At 38.7% G+C, this 24,953-nt stretch overlaps 1 protein-coding gene across 14 annotated transcripts in view; it reads right to left on the reverse strand.

Annotated features, from left to right (window-relative positions):
- Positions 1 to 24,953, reverse strand: part of AKAP13 (A-kinase anchoring protein 13) — a 353,478-nt gene that overhangs the window by 133,762 nt on the left and 194,763 nt on the right. The gene's annotated exons all lie outside the window — the stretch shown is intronic.

Consider the following 24,953-nt stretch of genomic DNA (forward strand, 5'->3'; position numbering starts at 1 on the left):
ATCTTGGTGAGGGTAGTTCTGGTGTAGCTACAGACTGATGAAAACTGGATTTAAATAGTCTACTATTTCACAGGGGAAAACTTAAGGTTTTTGGGGGGAGGGGAGTGGGAGGATGGAGTTTCGCTCTTGTTGCCCAGGCTGGAGTGCAGTGGCGCAATGGCGACTCACTGCAATCTCTGCCTCCCGGGTTCTAGTGATTCTCCTGTCTCAGCCTCCCAAGTAGTGGGGATTACAAGTGCTTGCCATCATGCCCGGCTAATTTTTTTATTTTTAGTAGAGACAGGGGAGTTTCACCATGTTAGCCAGGCTGGTCTTGAACTCCTGACCTCAGGTGATCCACCCACTTCAGCCTCCCAAAGTGCTGGGATTACAGGCCTGAGCCACCACGCCCGACCCTTAAGTTCTATCTACATACTCAACTCTTCAGAGTGTTCTCTTAAGACATTTTTTTCCTTTAGAGAAAGTGCCTTAAGTGAATCCTTATATAATGACTGCTATAAGATTTCTAACCTGACAATAAATACTTTAGATTGTTAAGAACTTTAAGAAGTAAACAAAACACTGACAGAGAAAAAGGGATCGTTAACAAGAAGTGAGTTCCATGCATCACGACTATCCTTTTGTATTTTTTAAATTGTGTCAAAGAGATCCTGCCATAGAAACCAAAATTAGTAGCAAACTAATGAATATTAGCCAAATTTATTTACCCATTCAGCAAATACTTAAGTGTCTGCTGTAGGTGAGTTGCCCTGTAAGGTGTTATGAGAGATACACAAATACGTAAGACATTTTTGAGTCCTCAAAGAAAATACAGCAGGAGCAACTGTACAAAACACAAACACAAGACAGTTTGGGTAGTTAGTACAGATGAAAAGCAGAATTTCAGCAAAAGGAAGACAATCCCTGTCTGAAGTGATAAGAAAGAAAAGATGCTGTTTTAAAGTAAAAGGAAGGAAACAGAGAAAATGGAAGAGAGGAGGTGGGCATTGTGTATGAAGAGTGTGAGTGAGGGTAAAGCTGTTAATGAATGCCAGGTATGACAGAGGAATAGCACGATGTCTGGTTACATGCATCAGATTCATGCAAGGGACTGCTATGACATCAGCTAGGAAAAGCATTAACAGCATAAGTTATACAAACAGATGATGTAAAAAGAAAACTACCATATGATCTAGCAATCCCACTACTGGGTATATATCCAAAGGACATGAAATCAGTATTCACTCTTATGTTCAGTATACTGTTCACAATAGCTAAGATATGGAACCAAGCTAAGTGTCCATCGACAGTGAATGGATAAAGAAAATGTGGTACATACACACAACAGAATACTATTCAGCTATAAAAAATAACAAAATCCTGTTATTAATGGCAAGATGGATGAGCCTGGAGGACATTATGTTAAACGAAATAAACCAGGCACAGAAAGACAACCACCATAAGATCACACTGATAATGTGGAATCTAAATAAGTTGATTTCACAGAAATAAAGAGTACAATAGTGGTTACTAGAGGCTGGGACAAGGATGGGGAAAAGAAAATGGGGAGAGGTTGGTCAATGGGTAAAGAGTCATAGGAGGAAAAAATGTAGTGTTCCATCACATCCAAGGGTGACTATAGTTAGCAATAATATATTGTATATTTCAAACTAGCTGGAAGAGAGGATTTTGAATGTTTTCACCATTAAGAAATAATTAATGTTTGAGGTGACTGATATGCTAATTATCCTAATTTGATCATTACACATTGTATACATGTACCAAAATATCACACTGTACTCCATAAATACGTTCAACTATGTGTCAATTAAAAATGAAAAAAGCATTTGCTGTTATGCTAAAGAGTTTAAGACTCGATTCAGGGGCAACAGGGAGCCAGTGAAGATGTTTGTTTGAACAAAGAAGTGATATGACTTACGCTGTCATTCAGAAAGGCAGTAAAAAAGTCTTTAGCTTCATCCAGTCTAATCTCCCTTGTCTGGATTTCAGACTGCTCCATGACCCTTATCCAATCTCATTTTCTATTGTTCTTCAAGATAAAGCCTAATTGTGTCTCAAGGTTCCACAATCAGGATGTGGTTCTTCCTACTTCAATGCCCCTGGCTCTTAAAACAATCATGGTTTCTGCAATTCCCTCTCTTGCCTATCCACCTTAGTCAAAGTTCATCCTTTAATTCTACATTCCCAATTCAGCTCTCTCTACCTACTCTAACCCTCCTTATAATGCTCTCCTTTGAACCACTATGGGGCTTAGACTCTGCCTTGCTGACTCTATGGTGTCCTGCCCTGTATTGTCCATTGCTACTGCATGTTGGTCTGATTCTAACCAAATAATAATTGCCTTAAAGGCAAATGCCATTTCTCAAATTTCTCCAGAGTGCCAAAAATGGTATGAGACAAAGGTGGGATGAATAAATAATAATGTCTTTGTTTACCACCAAAATCACAACCCTAAGACTTCCAATGGCTGACCAAATTTAGTTATTAAATAAGGAGAGAAAATAATTTTGTCTGAAGTAGTTTCTCTATTAGAAGAACGCAAGTCCTGGCCAGACACAAAACTCCTGCTCAAAATAACCACAACCCAGGGAAAATATGAATCCCACATAAAATAAAAATGTATTACTTTAGGAAATTACTTGACGACTTCTTATTTTTCTCTTCACTGCAAAAAGAATAGCTCTAGCATAGTCAACACAGTCAGACAAGCCCAAAAATGATTCAGCTTCCCATGGAAGACTTCCCTCATCCCTCCAGGCAAATATACACCATTGTACAGTCATGCTCTCCAAAAAATGCAGAGGTACAACTTGCTCTTTTTATCAATTGTCCAAAAAAACAAAGCAAAGGGGAAAAGAGAGAAGTCCTTTATGAAAAAGCCTATTTGCCAACACTACTGCCAGGTTAATTTTGGCATTCACTCATACTCAAAGCAATAAACTTGCTTCTATTCATTCAGAGACTATTACTTGGAGCTTGCATTTTGAGAATTTTACTTAACTAGAACAGATATTTTAATGTTCTAGAAATTTTTAAGGAAGTACAATGTAACTTTGTTTACCTTAGATTACACTGTAAACATTTGCTTTGGAAGGGTTATCACAAAAATATGTTTAAAGAGTGGAGAATGCTCCTTTACTTAAATACATACTAGCAGAGATGTCTCATACAGGAAGCATCAAAGGAAATGAAGGGAGAAATGAGTAGCTTAATGACTCTATTAAGCTAGCATTGTGGTTAAAAGCATGAACTCTGGAGCAAGACTGCCTTAAACAAGTTATAGAAACTTTCTGTTCCTCAGTTTCTCGCCTATTAAATAAAAAGTTAAGAACAATAAATGAATTAATGTATGTTACATTTTTGTCTTATTTTTTTAAAGGAGGTATTTAAGTCAGCCTACAAGGGTACATATAAAATAAAACCAAGTAACTATGGTAAATTTTTACTCAAGTCAGAATTGAAAGAACAAAACACTTTTGCTTTCAGTCAGACTGCCATATCCCCTCTGGATCTATTTTGTACCATGACACAGGAAAGCAGAAGGAAAAGCGAAGTTTTCTGATTCTCTGATAACTGGAGAAGGTAGGGAGCTACCTCAAAAACTAAGAATAAAGGAACTACTGAGTATCTGAAGCTGTTTTACAAAGAAGTACTTCTTTAAAAGCCAAGATAGAACTAGGAACACAGATCGAAGAGTTAAGTCTCAAAAAAAAAAAAAAAAAAGAAAAGAAAAAAGAGAAAAGCCTCTTCATCTGAGGCAAAGGGAAAGAAGAAAAGATAGATATTTATAGATTTTTCCTGGCCAATCCCCAAGTGCCTAATTTGGATTGAACTGAAAATGTCTCCGAAACAATCCCCACCCTGAAGGCTGAAATACCAGTGTGACCCACTGGGGTAAAGAGCATCCAGCTCTGAGAGGTGACCCTGGGAAAGAAGCCTAGCACCGTGACCACTTCTCTGGCCTTTTCTCTCACCTTTCCTTGCAAGATTCTTCTACTTCAGTCACACAAGTCAACTTACTGTTCTCAGATTATTTTACACCTGGCTGCCTCCATGTCCTTGACCCTGCCATGATGTTCTTCCCAGTCTAGGCAAAACCGGAAAAGTCTTCAAGATCTCTTCAACTGTAGTCACCCCCATGATGCCTCCACCAAACACCTCAGTCAAAAAACTGGCCTATCTTGCCTCTGACTCCATTAGAACTGTGTTAGCATTCATCCATCGATTATCACAGTTACGTAGGGACCTGCTGTACAAGTGTCGTGGGCAAGACATCTCCTGTTTCTTTGGATTTCTTGGCATTCAACAAATGGTTTCTGTGTAAATAAATATGTATATCTGAAAAGGATCTTTCAGGTAAAGAAACCCATGCTCAAGGGTAGATCAAACCTAGGTTGGGCGCTGTGGCTCATGCCTGTAATTCCAGCACTTTGGGAGGCTGAGGCGGGTGGATCACCCAAGGTCAGGTGTTCAAGGCTAGCCTGGCCAACATGGTGAAACCCCATCTCTACCAAAAATATAAAAAGCAGCTGGGCATGGTGGTGGGTACTTGTAACCCCAGCTACTCAGGAGGCTGAGGCAGGAGAATTCTTTGAACCCTAGAGGCGGAGGTTGCAGTGAGCCAAGATCATGCCACTACACTCCAGCCTGGGTGACAGAGCAAGACTCCATCTCCCAAAAAAAAAAAAAAAAAAGAGAGATCAAACCAGTGCAGAAAATCTAGATTCAGAAGTTCCTTTCTTTAAAAAATGTAAAATAAACCATACATTTCTGACACAGAGATATGCACTAAGAAAAAGGACATTTACTTGGCCCACTACAAATGGTATTAGTAGTTAGACCTTATAAATACATGAGACCTGTCCGAAATTTATCAGTAAATGAGAATATCCTGTCTACCCTTAATGCTGTTTTAAAAATTAAAAATTTTAATCCACTTTATTGAGGCATGATAGAAATACAAAAAATTACGTATATTTAAAGTACACAACTTGATAAGCTTGACGACTGAATGCTTTTTTAAAATATAAATGGAGGTTTGGGTGGGTCGCATAAAATTATCCATCCCTGAGATTTGTCTAACTAAATACATATTGATTTTTATATTATTTTATTTGTTCACAATTATTTATAAGCTTATATCAGAACCTTTCTAAAACAATTTTATTTTAAGTTCCAGGCTACATGTGCATGACTTTGAGGTCTGTTACATAGGTAAACATGTGCCATGTTTGTTTGCTGCACCTATCAATCCACTGACCCAGGTATTAAGCCCAGCATGCATCAGCTATTTATCCTGACGCTTTCCCACCTCCCACCACACCCCGCTACAGGCCCCAGTGTGTGTTGTTTCCCACCCTGCGTCCATGTGTTCTCGTTGTTCAGCTCCCACTTATAAGTGAGAACATGCAGTGTTTGGTTTTCTGTTCCTGTGTTAGTTTACTGAGGATAATGGCTTCCAGTTCCATCTATGCCCCTGCAAAAGACTCTAAGTATGCAAATATCTCCTTCTGGAATTTATATGAATATTCTACAATTGTTCCCAGTGAAACTTTTAAATACACTCTCCACAAAATGGTAAATTATTTGAGACAAAGTTTCATGAAAGCATTTTAATAATTTCTCAAAAAATAAAGGGACATATCTGTGTGTTTAATGGCTCAGAAGCTTGCAAACCACTGACTGTCGGGAATAGTTTATCTAGGAAATTAGGTAATCCATGGGGATTAAGAGCATAAATTATTATCAGGGGCACCCATGAGCTCTTAGTGCAGCACTGAGCAGGAAACATGGAAGTTGTCCCTCCAACTAGCCATCTATAGATTATTAACATCTCTCTTCTGACTACTCTATGAAGATGTTACAGTAAACATCAGTAGTACTCAAAAGAGCTTAGCATACGGTTTATTGTTAAGAAGAACTTCTAATCTTTCTTTCATACAAGTAAGGTTTTCCTGGGTTTGAATTCTAATGGCTCTATGACTCTAACTCTCATTCTGAGGAAGCTTTTGAAGGCCAGGTGCAGTGGTTCTCGCCTGTAATCCCAGTATTTTGGGAGGCCAAGGTGGGTGGATCACCTGAGGTCAGGAGTTCAAGACCAGCCTGACCAATATGGTGAAACCTCATCTCTACTAAAAATACAAAAATTAGCTGGGAGTGGTGGTGGGTGCCTGTAATCCTAGCTACTCGGGAGGCTTAGGCAGGAGAATTGCTTGAACCCAGGAGGCAGAGGTTACAATGAGCTGAGATTGCACCATTGTACTCCAGCCTGGGTGACAGAGCGAAGCTCCAACTTAAAAAAAAAAAAAAAAAGAAGAAGAAGAAGAAGAAGAAGCTTTTGATCAGTTCTGTTTCATTACTGAGTCAATTATCCAAATTCTACATAGACAGAAAGATGAATCACCCCTCTTGGTTCAGTCCTAAATACTCATTTTAGTGGGTTATCAAAGAGGACCTCCTATTCTTCACCTAATTTTTAGATGCAACTCCTGCCACAGTGATTAAATCAGCTTTTCAACCTCAACTTACAAAACTTCAAATATATTTATTACGTAAACAGGAAATAGTTATTTTTTAAAAAAGTGACCTCTTTAAGATTGTCAGTGCCCCGAAGGAGAGAAAGTAATAAATAAAGTAAATACTGTATCCCCTTATGCAGAGTTCACTGAAGCAATACTTACAGGAAACTGTCAACTACCTAGAGATCAGCCTTGCTGAAGTTCTTCCTGTGTCCCTTTTTCTTTTGAGACAGTCAACATACATCAGACATTATAAATGCCAGCCATGTGTGAGACATGTGACAAGTCACTGTACATGAAAACAGGGCTGAAGCGGAGTCACTGGCAGGAGGCAGCAGAGCTCCCAGTGCAGTATGTAGTGGGGCACATGAGACACATTTTAATTCCACTGGGTCTGTTCCAGTGTGGGGAAGAAGAGTACAACAGGAGGCCTGAGAGTGCGAAGAGAGCACCACAGGTAACACTGCACATCAGGGAAGGGCTTTAAAGAAGGAAAGAGTACCCATGTCAACTCCAAAGATGCATTTCAGGCACAGAATACATTCGGTGAATACAACAATAAATTTCAAATAATAAGGGGGTTCTGGTGAGGCTGGCAGTTGGACTGTGGGGTGAAACAGTATAGCTGATGGGACTGTACAAGTAATCTTCAGAGGCAGATTGTAAAGTCCAGGTATGCCACATCATAAAGTTTAAAAACCAAGGAGCTATTTAATTTACTTTGAGCAAGAATCTGCAACATGGGCTAGACCAAGCAGTTCTCAAAGTGCAGTCTGCAAAACCTTGAGGAGACTTTTTCAGGGTGTCTGTGTGACCAAAACTATTTTCATAGTAATGGTAAGATATTATTTGTCTTTTTACTGTGTTGACACCTGCACTGATGGTGCCTTAGCACAAACCAAGGCATTGGTGCCAAAATGAATCAGGAGCCATCATAGTCTTCACTGCCATACTCTGAGTACACACCTTTTTAAAATTCTGTGGGACAAAATGGGAAGCAAACACAAAATACTTCTGCGTATGGAGATGTGATGCCTGTCTTGAAAAAAATCACTTGTACAGTTATTTTAAGTTGTGAGCTAAACTTTTTCAGGAAACAACATTTTACTTAAAAGAACGAGTGACAAATAATGGTTATTCAGAACTTGGGGTATTTTCTTAGAAATGAACCGAGTGGACGTGCTTCTCAAGGGAAACAACTTACAGTATTTATAGCTGATGATAAAATTCAGATTTTAAATGAAAATGAGAATTCTGGAAAGCTTGTAGTTGTCACTGTGAGTTTGCCAATTAACCAATACTTAAAGACATGTCTGATGAAATTAGTAGTAATATTAACAAATTTGAGTTTCTGATATTGTAGAATGAAACATTCGACAAATGGAAGAGTTGTATTACTCAGTGAATCAAATATTTTCCAAATGACCAATGTAGGATTTTACAAAATTATGCATGAGTAAAAGATTCATTGAAAGTATTATAGGCTGGGCGTGTTGGCTCACGCCTTTAATCCCAGCACTTTGGGAGGCCGAGGCGGGTGGATCACGAGGTCAGGAGTTCGAGACCAGCCTGGCCAACATGGTGAAATCCTGTCTCTATTAAAAATACAAAAATTAGCCAGGTGTGGTGGTACAACCCTGTAATACCAGCTACTGGGGAGGCGGAAGCAGGAGAATCACCTGAACCCAGGAGGTGGAGGTGGCAGTGAGCCAAGATCGCACCACTGCACTCCAGTCTGGGTGACAGAGCAAGACTCCGTCAAAAAAAAAAAAGTATGAGATAGACCAGACCCGGCAGAGTGGCTCATGTCGGTAATCACGGCACTTTGGGAGGCTGAGGCAGAAGGATCACCTGAGATCAGGAGTTTGAGACCTGCCTGGCCAACATGGAGAAATCGCATCTCTATTAAAAATACAAAAATTAGCTGGGCGTGGTGACGCACACCTGTAATCTCAGCTACTCAGGAGACTGAGGCACAAGAATGCCTTGAACCTGGGTGGCAGAGGTTGCAGTGGGCCGAGATTGTGCCACTGCACTCCAGCCTAGGCGACAGAGTGAGACAGAGTACAAACAGTTCAATGATAGGATTTCAGATTCCACACTGAAAATAGCTTTTAAGGACCTACTATTTGTCAATTTTGATCTAATATCAAAGAATATCACATTTGAGAAAACTATTAAGGTAGTTCTCCCTTTTCTAAGCATATACCTGTATTTGCTGAATTTTCTTTATATACTTCAACCAAAACAATGTATTGCAATGCAATAGGCTTAATGCATAAAAGGTATAAGAATCCAAATATTTTATTTTATTTTATTTTATTTTTTGAGGCGGAGTTTCGCTCTTGTTGCCCAGGCTGGAGTGCAATGGCACGATCTCGGCTCACCGCAACCTCCGCCTCCCAGGTTCAAGCAATTCTCCTGCCTCAGCCTCCCGAGTAGCTGGGATTATACGCATGTGCCACTAGGCCCAGCTAATTTTGTATTTTTAGTAGAGACGGGGTTTCTCCATGTTGGTCAGGCTGGTCTCGAACTCCCGACCTCAGGCGATCCACCCGCCTCAGCCTCCCAAAGTGCTGGGATTACAGGCGTGAGCCACTGCGCCCGGCTCAAATATTTTATATTAAGTCAGAAATTAAAACAATACCACTCCTCTAAATTTTTTGTAGAAAAAATATTCTTTATAAAAATATAATTTTAATAATGATTATTGTTGTAAATAAATATTTTTTAAATTTCTCAGTTTTAATTTCTAATACAGTATACATTTCTAGATATGACCTATATAAACAAAAGCTCTTCAGGGCTCTTAATTTTTAAAAATGTAAAGAGATCTTAAGAACAAAGAGTTTGAGAACCGATGGGTTATAAGGAATACAAGAATAGCTGGAAGGAAAAAAAAAAAAACCCACAAAAACAAAGAATTCCGGTGAGAGAAGATGACAGTATGAATTCCTAAATTGGCAGTTTAATGTGATAAGTTAAATTTACTATCTCAGAGAAAAAAAGCTTTTCTTATTTAGGGGAAAAGGATGGAATCTTGGATGAGAGCTTTCTAACTTAACAGACTGTATGAAAGCTAATGCCTTTAGTTATATGTGAGATTAGGTCTAAACAATTTCATAACATTATGAATGATGCTGGTGAATTAAGAGTAATCACAGCAAGAACAATAAACAGAGACGGTATTCTGAAGGGCAAATAAAATTATTTAGGAAAAGACTTTTGATGACCTATATGCTAATGAAGTTAACCAAAAGGTACTTCCTAAGGGACTACATGGTTGAATAAGTCTCATTCCATTTTTGAAATACCAGGGCAAATGGTAAGCTGAGATGAGTAACTCTTTTTAATGCAAGTTCCTGAATTATTACTCAGATTAGTGCCCATTAATGTACATTTTAATAAACAACAGTAAATGATACCCCATAACAATAATTCTGAGCCATCAAGAAGAGGATAAATTTTGCTCAGCATTTAAGTAGTCAGCCAAGTACATGGATATTTTAGAAATATAGTATAGCAAAGGTATCAAAGTAGAAGATCTGGCACGTAAGGCTTTACCTCCAGCTATCTGACTGCCATTCCACAAAGATTAACTTGTTACAGGTTCTACAGTGAAAATGTTCCAATTTAATTCTAAGAGGGTCTTCGCTCCTGGGGAAAGTGATATTAGGAAGAGCCACAGACACAATGCTAAGGAATGGATGGTAAACACGTGGTAGAAGAATTTCTACCACGCTGAATGACAAAGGCTGACAAAGACAAGTTGTTTCTTCAGCTTAGTTATTCCTTGTTGTCATCAGGACATAAATGCTTTTGGGAGTGGCTAGGGGAATATATTCCTTTAAAAGGCTATCTTGTTAAATTTGAAATTAATGTCATACATTTGTTAAATCTTTTAATTACCACTTGTTTATTAAAAAGAACCTCCTAAAAGAACATTTGTGTTGTGAAAATGGATGTCAATATTTAAAGTCCTGTCTACTACATTAGAGATGGCCCAGCAGTGCCTCTACTAAGCAGCAGCTGTTGAAATTTCCTCTGAGTAACTGTGTATATCTAAAAGTAAAAGCCTTGCTTTCAAAAATATTTAACAATTCCCACTTTTTATTTATTTAGATTTGTGCAATTATCTTCCTCCATTAGACTAAACTAGTTGGTTATGTGATAAAATGCTTTTCACAGGAAGAACAGTAAGCTAGCCCTTTTTTTTTTTTTTTTTTAATCTAAGCTATTCCCATCTTCCCCATTCTATGTGGGAGTGACATACCACAAGAAGTTACAGGAACAACTGCTACAAGAATTAAACATCTTGGGCCTTTACACAGCTGTTGCCATATCATGGCTTTGGTGCATGGTCACAGATGCTGTCAAGAGGCATGTTTAGTTTAGCTATCCTTTTGCTTCTCCAGCCCCCACATTAAAGGTCTCCTTCATCTTCTCTGTCCTTTTTGCTACCTCCCTTCTTCCTGCTCCAAGCTCCCACAAACCAGCCTTAATAAACAAGGAAGGATCAAGGCAACATTCCACAGCAGTCATATTTCAGGGTACCTTCATGTTTGTTTGCTAACAGATGGTTGGTATTATCTAACCAATAGGGTGACTTCAAGTTTTAAAAAAACAGCAAGATTAATTCAGAGATAATATTATTTCTTTTTTTTTAAATAGAGATGGGGTTTCACTTTGTTGCCTAGGCTGGTTTTGAACACCTGGACTCAAGTAATCCTCCCATCTTGACCTCCCAAAGTGCTGGGATTACAGGCATGAACCACCAACACCCAGCCCAGAGATAATATTCATAAAAGGTATGCATTGTTTTGTTTTTATTTAACCCCTTTTTCTTCCCAAAGAGTTATGCCAAGAAACAGACAAATGGCAGTATAAGTTCCCATTAGGAATAAAACAAAGAAAACTTGGCATTGTTAGGCACTGATGAGCTTGCCACCTCCCACCTTCTGGGATAGCTAAAAGCACAGTAGCTCCCCAAGATGAGACCAAAACCAAAGTGAGGAGGTAGAGATACACTGTAACTCTGATACCCAGCAGCAAATGTCAATCACCTGAATTCACTACTGCCAGTATAACTTAAGACCCTCCAGTGGCTACAAAGAAGCCTGTGGGGCTATGACGGGTGGGGTGTGCCAGTGACAAATTCTATTCTTTTTCAAATCCTACAGAACACAGTCTTTCGATTTAAAAGCAAACCTAAGAGCACTTGTCCACATTATATTATATGCTAATCTTCAAATAATATTTCTTCTCACAGCTTGCAGGTACTCCTTTTAATGCGCTCAGCTGCAACAGCCACTGCAGGAAAGTTCCATGTCAGGAAAGCCAGGATTTAAATCCTTTTCCTCACTCAAGGAGGAAAGAACAGGCTCAGACAAGGGAAAAACAATCCACTGAGCTTGATGTGAAGCAGATACAGCACCAGGTTTCAGCACTAATGAGGGAAGAGGGCCAGAGCTCTATTTCCCTCCTTTCCATCATCCCATTAGGGAAACCTAATGACTCCTGGGAAGGAACATAGCCTATTGTGTTGACTACAGGGGCAACAGGGACAGGAACTGTTTCATAGCAACACAATCATGATACATGCATCACTTTCTGGAACTGGAATGAAAAGTCTAACTCTCTATTTCAAGGCAAGCAATGCTGTCAACAGGGAAAATCCTTTCAGTGAAACATTTCAGCAGAATTCCACTTAATGCCTGATGTTACAATGCTACCAGAAGTGAACAGTAGAAGGGACAATGGTGTGGATAGGCCTAAACTATGGAAAATTCCTTCTCTGAGTTCCCATGACCCAGGTGTCAACTCCTGGTTCATTTCTTTGTTTCTCCCAATAGAGCTTCTTGAGGGATGAGATCTGTCTTATTTTACCCACCATGGCATCCCTGGTTTCTATTACAACACTCAGCATACAAAACAGATGTTTGCAGATTAAAGGTTGAATTTCGCTTTGGAAATGCACAAGAGTAACATCTCCTGGAGGAAGGGACTATGTTCCAACAGCATAATTTACTGTTGGAATCTTTGCTACAAATGTTTAAAGTAAGGGATTCGTGCATGGACATACGTTTTTTCCATGCCTCTCCCGCTGACAAGTCAGTCTGTAGCTTCCCACAGTTTCTGGCTTTCACAGGGGTGGAATGAGAGAAAAAATTCCTGAGCCTCTTAGAATAAATGTCCTATTGCCCACAAAGTAGAGACCTGCACACTACCTGGGCTCTGATGCTTCTCATCATGCATCCTCTCCAGATTGCACCAGGCCTAGGCCTAATTTCAAGGGGCCTGTGGCTGAGGTGGCACCCCCTGGTTCTTCTTTAGCCCGGCATGGCAGGGGGAGTCCAAACCAACCCAATGTCTTCAGGTCCCTCCACCTAAAAAGAGCTTGGCTTATAGTTGATTCAAGGGAAAAAATAAACACAACAAAATTTTTGGTAGCAAAACAAGGAGGAAGGATGACAAAGAAAGAAATTAATGATGTCAAAAATAAAACTGACCATAGCACATTTTCCTTGAGTTATTATTTTCATAGAAACCAAAAGATAAAGAATATTGGAAAGAGGATCTTACAATTCTGCTTTTCCCAGGGCAACCAGGATGTTACCTAGGGAAGAACATGACAAGCAGAAGGCTCTTCCATTTTTCACATCATTCATCTGCTGTCAGAAAACACTCGCATTACACAAACCTGGATTCCACAGTGATTCATGCAGGCTTATTACCTTGGTAGGTAACAATATCCACTAAACTTCAAGGAAGATAACACACAACAAGCACACCCAAAAATAAAGATGCCATGCTCAGGAAGGGAGAAGGCAACAGGGAGTGGGAATCTTAAAACTACCCATATCACCCTATACTGTGATCTGCACATGGCCCAGCCACAAGCCTCCAAGTATCTGTATCAGAGGGCAATTTGCTAAAAGGAAGTACTGCAGTCACCAGTGCAGCAGATGCACACAGCTCATCAACCACAACAAAGGGATCAAGTGTACACCTTCAGCTGTATCCTTCCCATAATTTTTCTTAATGTATGGGGAGTGGGGATTAAAGGATTTCATGAAGTAGAGGAATGTCACTGACTAGTAAAGATGGTCCTATTTAAGGATTTCCTATTAAAGAATCTCCAGCAGAAATACTGGAGAGGTTTTCAGTGTGCCTCCGGCTTACCATGTGACACTGAGGAGTTTACTTCAGTGACAGGTGATGACTAAGACAGAGGTGGGCAAGGAGAAGCTCATGGGCATCACAAATGATGGCAGGCCCTTTGAGCATCCTAGCTCTTCGGGTACTCCAGTTCCCTTCTTGGCAAATTAAAGGGCACAAGTCTCATGCTCACTAAAATTCCTCCCTAAACTAATATTCTATAATGAGAACAATTATTTTTGGAAGATTTTGGATTCCCGTAGTTACAGAATCTGGAATATAAATAGAAAAGATCTCTAAATGGTTCCATTACAAATTTTTTGATCATGTGCTGTTTTTACATAAATCAAAAGGGAACAGGATATTTCCAGTTCAGGCATGTTTTTCTGCTAATCTATCGTTTGTCGAGGGGATTCCAAGCAATAAAATAATTCACAGTTTTTAACTTCTTAGCCACTCCACCATGTTTTTTCTTTCTGCCTCAGAGAAGGGGTTCAGCAAAAATGTGCCCGATGTGCCACTCCCAAGGTACTTCATACTCTACACAGTAAAACACACACATACATGCATATCTCACATAAATGAAAGCGCCAACTCAAATTTATCCTTTCAAATATGTATTTAACCATAAAGGTCAACTGTGAAGCTATACATTTACCCCAATTATTCCTATTATAATTAGTTCAAACTGTTTCAGACATCTTTTGCAACCATCTTCAGTATAAACAATGAAATCACATGTGAAAAATCTGTCTCATTTTTATACCTCCATAACCCCAAATTCCAACCCCAGAGTGACTAGGCTTTTTATTTTATTTTGAGACAGGGTCTCATTCTGTTGCCCCGACTAGGATGCGGTGGCATGATCATGGGTCACCGCAGCCTCAACCTCCCCAGGCTCAGATGATCCTCTCACCTTAGCCTCCCAAGGAGCCAGGACTACAGGTGCATGCCACCACACCTGGCTAATTTTTGTATTTTTGGTAGAGACAGGGTTTTGTTCAGGCTGGTCTCGAACTCCTGGGCTCAGGCAATCTGCCTGCCTCGACCTCCCAAAGTGCTAGGATTATAGGCGTGAGTCACCACACCCAGCAACTAAGCTTTCAAAACTCTTAAATATATATCAATACTGATGACTGAGTCAGGATCAAATGCCAGCTACAGAAAAAGAAGATCAATACAATAAACATTTTGGTTTACTCTGACTTCTGAGTTAGGTTTAAACTTAGATAGTGCTCATAAGAGTATTCTCTGTCCTGAACTTTACCAAAGGCATTTTCACCATCAACTAACTTTCTCTGAAGACTTCCCATGTGCACTTAAGACAATGTCCCAATTGTTCAGGTCCACAGCAATGATAGGGTTTTGGGTGTCCTCAGAATGGAAGCAAAATGTCTACATCATTGTATGAAATGAAAGAAGCAGGAAAGGAGAACATAAACTTTCAATGGCTGAATGGAACTATTTAAACAGAAATACTACTTGTTTCAATTCCCACATGGTTCATATACTATTGAATACTTCCATTTTTCATATTCTGTGGTAAATTTTGTTTTTCAGTTCTAGTGAAATGTTTTTTGTTTTTTGTTTTTTTTAACCTGGATTACTGCCAGATCAGTTACCTTGCAAACTGATGTGTCTCTGGTAATCCTTAGGCAATTCTAAGATCGTTGAAGGGCTGAGTGTATTGTGAAAGTAAAAAAAGAACTACAAGGCTGGAAAGCATATCAATGGCTCCCTGAAGCTATCCCTGTTCTTGCCAATAGACTATTGATACCACCTGTGCTACAACATGGGTCTCACCAAGGAAACACCATTATGTTTCAGACAAGCACTTTTCAAGAAGTATTCCTCTCTGTGATCTCCTATAGCACATTAATGGTATCTGATAACATGTCTCACACACTGCATTCATGTATTGTGATTGTATCTGTATATGTTTGCTTTTTAAAATTTAACTAGATTCTAGTTATGCTAAGGGCAAAAGGATCCCTACCTTTCAAAAATTATCTGGTATTTGGCAGGGTACAGTGGCTCATGCTGTATTCCCAGCACTTTCGGAGGCCGAGGTGGGAGGGTTGCTGAGTCCAGGAGTTTTGAGACCAGCCTGGGCAACATTATAGAGATCCTGTCTCTACAAAAATTTAAAAATTAGCTGGGTGTGGTGGCTCGCACCTTCAGTCCCAGCTATTCTGGAGGCTGAGGTGGGAGTATCACTCGAGCCCAGGAAGTTGAGGCTGCAGTGAGCTATGATCACGCCACTGCACTCCAACCTGGGCAACAAAGTGAGACCCTATCTCCACAAAACAAAAACAAAAACAAAACTCCAATATTTGATGCAATAATTTGTCCAGGAAAAAATAATCATTTAATGTTTACTAAATGAATAAATGAAATTAAAGCCACAGACTAATATCACAAAATTGAGCAGCCTAGGAGACTAGAAACATCTGAAATTGGTGCCCCTGAAACCTTTTCTGGATAAAGTAGACAACTCCATATATAGTGGACAACTCCATAAATAGTGTACACATTTACTCTTCTGGTGGCCAACTAGAGAAACACCATTAGCCTCTTGTTAAAATCTACAATCAAAACCTAATATGGAATATCTAAAACTGCTAAATTGTAGGTACCCAGGTAGATCCCTGAGGTAGACCTAGGCCTTTCTCAAAGATCAAATAACATCTTTCTTTTAATTTTCTACTATGGAAACTTTCTCTTTTATAGGCAAAAACAAGCAGCTCTAAGTCATATTTATGTCAGTAAGCAACACAGAACTTAGAACCACAAGCAATACATAGTTTTTTTCTAAGAGATCACCTATTGGTAGCCCTTCCAAATGTACTGGTTACAACCAAGCCTGTATTTCTGATACATAATGCATATATCTTCATTCCCACAGTGTAAAAATAATATAACATTCTTTAAAAACTTCCTTAGAAAGGAGAATTTAGCATCCATTTCACTGAAAGTTATCTTTTCACAAGCACCTGTATATTTACCTGTATTTTAACACTCAAGAATATATCATATTTACTAGTTTAATAATTGCCTTTCCTACTGGAATATGAGTCTTTGAATGCAGAGACTCATCTATTTTCATTTCAGCATATCTGAGGCCTAGCACAGAGTTCAATGAACATTTGTTGAACTAAGTACTGACTAAATTAGTACACCCTTGCAGTAAACATAAAGTGACATGGAAAGTTAAATGAGTACCACTGTGGCCTGATATAATTGATAGCTTCTTCCAAGACCATTTAAAAATCATTATCTAAAATCATTCACTCATACTGTCTTAAGATGGGCCTAATAATTCTGAGTTACTTTAAAATGAGATTAGAATTATATCTATTGCCTTTAAAATGCCTATTAAAGGCTAGAATTTCCTAACCCTAGTTAATACAAACAACCTTTGTAATAGGCATCAATATCCCAAATTTACAGATGAGGAAACAGCCTCTAAATAAATTAATCAAAATTATTCAGCTGGTGATTGGCAAAACTGGGATTAAAACCTTAATTCACTGGGCTCCATAATCTTTCCCTTATACTTAGCTATTATCATTGGCTGTCAACATAATAAGAAAGAACAAAAGAAAAATGAGCGTAAGTAGTAGACAGAAAGAGTGCTAAGACTCAGATACAGTTATTTTCACTCAAGACGGGGTGGCATGAGATATATATACCCTCTAAAATGCACATACAACCTATGATTCAGCAGTTCTATGAAAGAAAAAAGCAGATTCTAGTATAATTGATTTTAATATCTCAGAACAAAACACCTTGGAAAACATTTAAGACAAAACTGATTAGTGTAAGGATTTGGTTAAAGAATGGGTGATTAAAAAAAAAAAAAAATCCCGCATGGTGGCTCACACCTGCAATCCTGCACCTTGGGAGGCCAAGGCAGGAGGATCACTTGTGCCCAGGAGTTCAAGACCTGCAACATAGCAAGATCCTGTCTCAAATTAAAAAAAAAAAAAAAAAAAAAAAAATCCCTCATGATTGTCCTTTTGGTCCAAATGTAAGATATCCTCAGTTTTGTTTGTTTGTTTGAGACAGAGTCTCATTCTGTCTCCCAGGTTGGAGGGTAGTGGTGCAATCTTGGTTCACTGCAACCTCCACCTCCCAGGTTCAAGCAATTCTCATGCCTTGGCCTCCCAAGTAGCTGGGATTACAGGCGCATGCCACCATGCCCTGCTAATTTTTTTGTATTTTTAGTAGAGATGGGGTTTTGCCATGTAGGCCAGGCTGGTCTCGAACTCCTGGCCTCATGTGATCCACCTGCCTCGGCCTCCTGAAGTGCTGGGATTACAATATTTTTAAAATTATTCTAATCATCTCAGAATCATACACTGGTCAAAAATTAAGAGCAGAATAAACTAGAGATTAACCATTATACAAAGGAGAAAACACAGATCAGAGAAATTAAATAACTTGCTTAAGGTCACTTAAAATATACAAATAGATCATTAAATTATACCTTTACATATATTATCTATGGGTAGTTTTACACTAAGTTTATAGTTTTGCCACTTGTGACTTTATGGTCTGGGGTTCTTTGAGGTACTTCTTTTCCACAATTGTATTAAAAATTTGCATTAGAAGCCACTGATAATTTCCTGGAAACTCTCCATTTCAGAGAAGATACAGAGAGTCTCTAAAAAATTTACATGAAAAAAACTGAGAATTAAGTTTCCTCTAGCTTTGGACCTAAATGGGATAATTCAGGGAGAGCCTGCCTCTCTTAAATGCCAAATGTATGCAGATAAAGACTTTATGGCAACTCAGAAAGTGGCCAATTTGCCTTTCCCTAGGTGACACACACACCACAAAACTATCTATGTGAATATGATGTCAGAAACATTTTTAAAGGACCTTTTTAAAAACTGACAACTATTAAATAACAGGGTGGGATGTATAAGCCATTTTGAATATCAGCATTGTAAGTTGTTGGGTGAGTTACCAAATAGTCTAGAGGCGGCCATATTTTCCCACGGCAGCTGAGCATGAAGGCTGTGAACAGTCACACAAAACAAAAGCTTTTAACCAAATTCCTAGACTAGGGATGGAAATACAAGTTCGCCCCCTTTAGACAACAGAAAGAAAATAGTGTTCCATTAAATATAATAAAAGGACAGAGTTCAGGAAGATATTAACAGGCAATATTCCAAGACCAACAATGCCCTTACTACAATCCTGAAGAAACAAGCATGAATACTGTTGTAAAAATAACTAAGAATGGAAATTCAGTTAATTTGATGTTTGGCTGTATAATTGCAAAATAAAAAAAAGAAAAAAGAAAAGAAAATGGTTCTGATTTTAAATGCTTTCTTGATTGAGGAAGGTATGTTAAACAAAGAGTAGATTTTCCCAGTAACCTAATACTCAACACATGGGATTTTACAGTTGTTCTTGAACGTAGTTGTTCTTGAGTGTTTGACTCCTAGGACCATAGAAACCCTGACAATACATACTGGTTTGTAGAATTAACTGTTCCATATGGCTAATAAGTTTATGCAAAGAGCATTCAGAAAAGGAACTATTATTGAGATACCTCAGTGAACAGATGCCCCAGGGAGGGAAGGTCCTTCCTAATGAACTTGGCCATATCTTGAAGAGAAAAGATCCCTACAACATATGATACTGGTTTGCAGTACTGCGGCATACTATGAAGGCGAATGGTGTCAGAAGGCCTTCTTTTCTGAACGTAAGTATTCAATGTCATCTCCTGCTTCCCTCCAGCATCTGGCACAGTATCATATCATTCTTTAGGAAATAAAAGGCAGGTCTAAAAAATCTTCCTAATCTCTGCACCAAAAGCAAGCACTTTGGAGAAACACCATCTTAGTGGTATTTAGTTGCAGCTAAACAGATTATAGTAAGAACACAAGACTTAAAGTGTATCAGCTTACATCTTAAAATGGCTAAAGGAATTTCTCCAACTATTTCCAAATGCATGAAAGTGTAATGCAATGGTTTTAGAATTTTAGTATGCGTAAGTATCATTCAGGGATGCTTGTTTAAAACACAAAAACCCATCCTAAACCAAGTGGATGGGACTTCCCAAGCATACCCTCAGATGATTCTTCAGGAAATAGTATAATGGAAAAATTATTAGCATAGAAATTGGGTTCTAGTCCAGCTGGAAGTTAACTAGCTGTGAAACAAGGCAAGTCATTTAACTATCCTGAATCCATTTCTTCTCTTATAAAGAAAAGGTGCTGGACTTCAGAAAATCTTTAAGGTTCTTTCAAATTGTAAGGGTCTCAGAAGTAAAACAAGTTCCATGTCTTTCAATTCCAAATTAATGTATGAAACTATTCCTGAAGCTTTTATAACATGTGTTCAAGAAGCAGTAACTGAGTCTGAACCACCATATTCTACTAGTTACTAAAATAAGTGAATAGCATATTGTAATCTGAAGTTACTAAAGTAATAATAATGCTAAGCTGAATTTGTTTTGTGCTAGGCTCTGATCTAAGTACTTGATATATATTAACTCACTAAGGAAAAAAAGACGACAACAAAAGGTAATCTGAATACCTTGAAACCAGTAAAGCATATAGGGGGAGGTCATGTTGAATATTAAATTGCAATGGGCATTACAACTTTGGCAATACTCAGTAACAAACGACAATTATAATAAAATGATAAAATGATTAATGGGAATAAACCACATTATGTGTAAAGTAGTAACTTTGCCTCAAAAACTGTGAACATTTTCAACCCAATAAAGAAATATCAGTAAAGACTATCAAGAAATCTGCAGCATTTAACACATACATGTGTTTTCTCTGAGAATATAAGTAAACGAATGTGGATACTAATTCCTTCACAAACTACGATTTTCAGCACTGGACCTTTAAAGTAAGGGTTTATTTACAATACATGTGTCAAACAGGTTAAGGAATGAAAAATTACCCCTCAGTTTGTATGACAGATATCAGACTAATGGACTAAAGAAAACAAGAACTCAACTGTAGCTTTTTCTTTAAATCCTTGGTAGTGCCACTCGACAGGGGTTCTTATGCTCTGATCATTACACGTTTAGAGAAGGTTACAAAACAAGACTTCTATAAGAATTTAAATGGATTCTTTAAATTTACTAGAAAAGAGCCATAAATTTACCATAGTACTGGTTTTCAAGCCGGTAGCAAAGCATAAGATATAGGAATTTGTTCTATTTTACATTTGGAGAGGATGATTCAATGAAGCAATGACTGGCCTATTCCCAAGGCACGCACATAGACAGGGTATGTGGTAGAAAGATCAGGTTAAATATTACACAAATGCCACTCCTCCCTCAAATATAATCACAGACTCTAACCCTTTTCAACATGAAAACAGACTCTAGAAGGTTAAAGATAGAGAATGATTAGAGACAAGGAAACTGAGCTCTAGAGAGGCTGTCAAAAAACTATTCAGGAAAGACAGAACTTGATCCCACTCCCAACCTGTAGTTTAAAAACCAGAAGTTTCACCACAAAACAATTTAAGAAAAGAAATTTGCTTGCTTCTTTTTTCTTTTCTTCTACCAGTGCACAAGTATTTATTAGGCAGGAGCTCACATGCTATCGCCAGTTAACTCTTTTTTACAGCCCTTGAAAAAAACTTAAGACTTTTTTGTTTTTTCAAGACATTGTTATTCTGTTGCCCAGGCTGGAGTACAGTGGTGCGATCTGGGCTCACTGCAACCAGTTCACTGCAACCTCCCAGGTCAAGCGATTTCTGGCTAATTTTTGGTTTTGGTTTTTTTTTTAGTAGACACAGGGTTTCACCATGTTAGCCAGGCTGGTCTCGAACTCCTGACCTCAAGTGATCCGTCCGCCTCAGCCTCCTAAAGTGGTAGAATTACAGGCATGAGCTGCTGTGCCCGGCTGAGATTTTCACATTTTTTTAATTCCTGGAAACATAATTCAAAACAATAATATTTCATGACACACGACCATCACATGATATTCAAATTTCAGTGTCCATAATAAAGTTGTATTGAAGCACAGTGACACTCCTGTGTTTACATACTATCTATGGCCGCTTTCACACTCACAGCAAAGCTTACTAGTTGTGACAGAGACCATATGTCCCACAAAGCATTTACAAAAGTCTGTCCTTTACAAAATGTTTGCAGACCTCTGCTCTCTTTCCCTATCCAGTGAAAACCTGTATGATGAATATAGTAATGTGAAGAGTTAAGTGGGAAAAATTAAAGTGTGTGTCTGTTTTATCCCTTCAATTCACAGCAAATAAGGGAAGTTTGTCAGAGCACCATAGAGAAGAGTTAAGTAGTCAGATTTCACATCATTATAAGAATGCTGTGAACACAAAAATTTTCCAAATTTAGGCCTGCAAATCCTCAAGAATTGAAAATCCCACTGACATATGCTTTCCCCAACTCTACACGGTGGAAGCAAACACAAAGCATAAGGTATTGATATCTCCCAGCTGGAGACAAATTACATGGTTCTCAGGCTTCTTATAGCATCCTTACCAACCAGAGCCCAGGTTTCTTAAGTCAAGCAGGAATTGCCCTGTTGTATAAGTCCTAGATTAGAAATCAAACCTCAAACTCTTCCAGTGGCCTTTGCCCTCTAGCTAGTCATGTGACTCTCCAAGGGTCTATTCTTTTATCTGTAAAATGAGGTATGCTGACCAACCAGAGGAATACTCACTCTCTCAACTCTTAAAACTAGAGAAAAAGGAGAGGAGGAAAGGGACTTTAAGTCATGTTTTGTTTTCTTCGTTATAGTAGACAAGATACCATTAGAATAGAGATAACCCTCATCAGAAAGCAAAGGGTCTAGAGCCAAGTACCAGTCTGGATTCAATGACTTGAATCACTACAATATTAAAATGGAGTACTAAGAAACAGAGGTATTTGAATTCAAGGATGTGAGTTTTTTCCTTCCTTTTCTAAGGGGCTTCTGGAAACAAAGACACATCTACCCATGCAGGGTGTGTTCTCTTTTCTTCTCACAGGGTTAAAAGCAACATTTGTCTGAATAATGCCTGCTTTACAAGTAGCCACCCAGGCATTAGTCATGAATGTTATGTGTAATAAGGGCGGGTTAGAACAGTCAGCACCTTCATACCACAGTACTCCAATACAACAAGGGCACAAGTATAGGGCACTGTTTCTCTCAACAAGTTTGTTTTAAAAGTTAACAGTCGGCCAGGTGCAGTGGCTCACGCCTGTACTTTCAGCACTTTGGGAGGCCAAGGCGGGTGGATCACTTGAAATAACAAGTTTGAGACCAGCCTGGCCAACATGGCAAAACCCTATCTCTACTAAAAATACAAAAAATTAGCCGGGCATGGTGACGAGTCCCTGTAATCCCAGCTACTCGGGAGGCTAAGACAGGAGAATTGCTTCAACCCAGGCGGTGGAGGTTGCAATGAGCCAAGATCCTGCCACTGTACTCCAGCCTGGGTGACAGAGTGAGACTTCAGCTCAAAAATAAATAAATAAAAATAAAATAAAATAAAATAAAATAAAATAAAATAAAATAAAATAAAATAAAATAAAATAAAAAAGTTAATAGCTTTAAACAAAGAAAAATAATCTCAAGACCTTGAAGAAAAATATTTTTAAAACCAAATGAATGGAAATTACATGATCCAGCAACTCCACGAGGTGTATAAAAACATATGTCCACATAATTTTGTACACAAATGTACATAACAGCGTTATTCACAGTAGCCAGAAAGTGGAAACAATCCAAATACACACATAAAATAATGTGCTATATCTATACAACGGAACAGTGTTTGACAATAAAAATAAATGAAATACTGATCAATGCCACAACATGGATGAAACTTGAAAATATTATGCTAAGTGAAAGAAGCCAGTCACAAAAGATCACATACTGTGTTATACCATTTATATGAAGTTCTGGAATGGGCAATTTACGTACTATCTATAGCCACTTTCACACTCTCACAGCAAATCTCTCTATGGATTCATAGAGAGCAAATGTAGACGAAGGAGCTGGGGGAGGGAAGAGTGAAGGAGAGGTACACTGCTAATGGGTCTGGGGTTTCTTTTTGGAGTGACAATGTTCTGAAATTAGAGCTTCAGTGGCGATGGTTGCAGAACTCTGTAAATCTATTTAAAACCAGTGACCTATGCACTTTATTAGATTGGGTGGATTTTATGGTATGTGAATCATATCCCGAAAAAAGCTATTCTGAAAAAAAAACCCCATATTGATTGAACCTTTTTTTCTTGTTTTTTTTGAGACGGAGTCTTGCTCTGTTGCCCAGGCTAGAATGCTATGGCACGATCTTGGCTCACTGCAACCTGTGCCTCCCAGGTTCAAATGATTCTCATGCCTCAGCCTTCCAAGTAGCTGGGATTACAGGCGCCTGTAACCACGCTCAGCTAATTTTTTTGTAATTTTAGTAGAAATGGGATTCCACTATGTTGGTCAGGCTGGTCTTGAACTCCCAACCTCAGGTAATCCACCCGCCTCGGCCTCCCAAAGTGCTGGGATTACATGTGTGAGCCACTGCGTCTGGCCTACTGAACATTTTTTTTTCATTGCTGAAAATGATATACTTCAAAATTTAGACGGTTGCTATTGAGCTATGAAGTAAAAATCTCATTTTGCCTATCAGTTTTTATATAAAGAAAGCAGAGTCAGGTTTAAGAAGGGTTTATAGGCCGGGCGCCGTGACTCACACCTGTAATCCCAGCACTTTGGCAGGCTGAGGCGGGTGAAATCACTTGAGGCCAGTTCAAAAATGGCCTGGCCAATATGGCAAAACCCCATCTCCACAAACAGTACAAAAATTAGTCGATCATCGTGGCACATGCCTGTAATTTCAGCTACTCACGAGGTGAAGGCAAGAGAATTGCTTTCACCCAGGAGGCAGAGGTTGCAGTGAGCTGAAATTGCGCCACTGCACTCCAGCCTGGGTGACAAGAGCAAAACTCCATCTCAAAAAAAAGAGGGAGAAAAGGAAAGAAATAAAGAAAAGGTTTACAGATCCCCTTTTGTGGTAACTCCGATTTTGTGACAATTTAAGCTTACTGACAAATTTTAAAGACTTGTGCTCATGGGGAAAATGTTTTTCAGCATAATCTGCAAGAAAACATGTAACAGCCCATTCCAAAACTTCGCTGTCTGGTATATACCATTTATGAAAGCTTAACTGCAGCAACATATACACATTTATATAACAGCACAAGAGAGAAGGGGGAAAACACTTTTTGCCCACTTACCCTCAAATAAAAGACAAAGCCATAAATAAGACATAGCAGAACAG

This window comes from Chlorocebus sabaeus, chromosome 29, assembly GCF_047675955.1.
Source record: "Chlorocebus sabaeus isolate Y175 chromosome 29, mChlSab1.0.hap1, whole genome shotgun sequence".
Lineage (NCBI taxonomy): Eukaryota > Metazoa > Chordata > Mammalia > Primates > Cercopithecidae > Chlorocebus > Chlorocebus sabaeus.